Source organism: Petromyzon marinus, unplaced genomic scaffold (assembly GCF_048934315.1).
Source record: "Petromyzon marinus isolate PM22_M1 ecotype Great Lakes invasive population unplaced genomic scaffold, UKy_Petmar_22M1.pri1.0 PM_G_Scaffold_18, whole genome shotgun sequence".
Taxonomy (NCBI): Eukaryota; Metazoa; Chordata; class Hyperoartia; order Petromyzontiformes; family Petromyzontidae; genus Petromyzon; species Petromyzon marinus.
In genome coordinates this window covers 3,085,001-3,087,500 of record NW_027422739.1, presented here as the reverse complement: position 1 = coordinate 3,087,500, position 2,500 = coordinate 3,085,001, and positions in this window count along the sequence as shown.

Here is a 2,500-nt window from a genome sequence, read left to right as displayed (position 1 = left end):
TGGGAAAACGGGTCATTTTCGTGTTGCCACATTGCATGCGAACGGCATGAAACTTCCAGAGGCATTTGCAGCAGGAATGCATGTGCAGTCAAAAAAGTGAATATTTTTCACGGATAGACCCCGTGAAACGCTAGAAATTGGCGGCGATGTCTCTCTTGTGGCTCACGGGGCTGTTAGGGTGGCACAGAAATCCCTCGGAATGGGAAAACGGGTCATTTTCGTGTCGCCACATTGCATGCGAACCGCATGAAACTTCCAGAGGCATTTGCAGCAGAAATGCATGTGCAGTCAAAAAATTGAATATTTTTCACGGATAGACCCCGTGAAACGCTAGAAATTGGCGGGGATGTGTCTCTTGTGGCTCACGGGGCTGTTAGGGTGGCACAGAAATCCCTCGGAATGGGAAAAAACGGGTCATTTTCGTGTCGCCACATTGCATGCGAACCGCATGAAACTTCCAGAGGCATTTGCAGCAGGAATGCATGTGCACTCAAAAAATGTGATATTTTTCACGGAGAGACCCCGTGAAACGCTAGAAGTGGGCGGGGATGTCTCTCTTGTGGCTCACGGGGCTGTTAGGGTGGCACAGAAATCCCTCGGAATGGGAAAACGGGTCATTTTCGTGTCGCCACATTGCATACGAACCGCATGAAACTTCCAGAGGCATTTGCAGCAGGAATGCATGTGCACTCAAAAAAGTGAATATTTCTCACGGATAGACCCCGTGATACGCTAGAAATTGGCGGGGATGTCTCTCTTGTGGCTCACGGGGCTGTTAGGGTGGCACAGAAATCCCTCGGAATGGGAAAACGGGTCATTTTCGTGTCGCCACATTGCATGCGAACCGCATGCAACTTCCAGAGGCATTTGCAGCAGAAATGCATGTGCAGTCAAAAAAAAATTGATATTTTTCACGGATAGACCCCGTGAAACGCTAGAAATTGGCGGGGATGTGTCTCTTGTGGCTCACGGGGCTGTTCGGGTCGCACAGAAATCCCTGGGAATGGGAAAACGGGTCATTTTCGTGTTGCCACATTGCGTACGAACCGCATGAAACTTCCAGAGGCATTTGCAGCAGGAATGCATGTGCACTCAAAAACTTCTATATGTTTCACGGATAGACCCCGTGAAACGCTAGAAATTGGCGGGGATGTGTCTCTTGTGGCTCACGGGGCTGTTAGGGTGGCACAGAACTCCCTCGGAATGGGAAAAGGGGTCATTTTCGTGTTGCCACATTGCATAGGAACGCCATGAAACTTCCAGAGGCATTTGCAGCAGAAAGGCACGTGCACTCAAAAATTTTAATATTTTTCACGCATAGACCCCGTCAAACGCTAGAAGTTGGCGGGGATGTCTCTCTTGTGGCTCACGGGGCTGTTAGGGTCGCACAGAAATGCCTCGGAATGGGAAAACGGGTCATTTTTGTGTGGCCACATTGCATAGGAACGGCATGAAACTTCCAGAGGCATTTGCAGCAGGAATGCATGTGCACTCAAAAACGTCTATATTTTTCACGGATAGACCCCGTGAAACGCTATAAATTGGCGGGGATGTCTCTCTTGTGGCTCACGGGCGCTGTTAGTTAGGGTCGCACAGAAATCCCTCGGAATGGGAAAAGGGGTCATTTTCGTGTTGCCACATTGCGTACGAACGGCATGAAACTTCCAGAGGCATCTGCAGCAGAAATGCATGTGCACTCAAAAACGTCTATATTTTTCACGGATAGACCCCGTGAAACGCTAGAAATTGGCGGGGATGTGTCTCTTGTGGCTCACGGGGCTGTTAGGGTCGCACAGAAATCCCTCGGAATGGGAAAACGGGTCATTTTCGTGTTGCCACAATTGGCATACGAACGGCATGAAACTTCCAGAGGCATTTGCAGCAGAAATGCATGTGCACTCAAAAACGTGAATATTTTTTCACAGATAGACCCCGTCAAACGCTCGAATTTGGCGGGGATGTTTCTCTTGTGGGTCACGGGGCTGTTCGGCTCTCACAGAACTCCCTTGGTCCACCTGATTCGTGCATACAGGCAGCAACTAAAACTCTGTAAACCTGCTGTGAGGACATCTAAACAGTGGACCAGTGAGGCTGTGGAAGATTTGCGGGCGTGCTTAGACTGTACTGACTGGGATATGTTCACGACTGCTACCAATAGTCTGGATGAACTCACAGAGGCTGTGTACATCAGCTTCTGTGAGGACTGCTGTATCCCAACACGTACCAGGGTGAACTTTAACAACAACAAGCCCTGGTTCTCAGCAAAGCTCAAAAGGTTGAGGTTGGAGAAGGAGGAAGCGTTTAGGAGTGGGGATAGAGACAGATTCAAGGAGTCGAAGAACAGGTTTAGCAAAGCGGTGAGAGAGGCTAAACGACTGTACTCAGAGACACTAAAACACCAGTTCTCTACTAACGACGCTGCTTCTGTCTGCCAAAGGGCTCAGGCACATCACCAACTACAAACCCAGAGCGCCCCACACCACTAACGACTCCCGCCTAG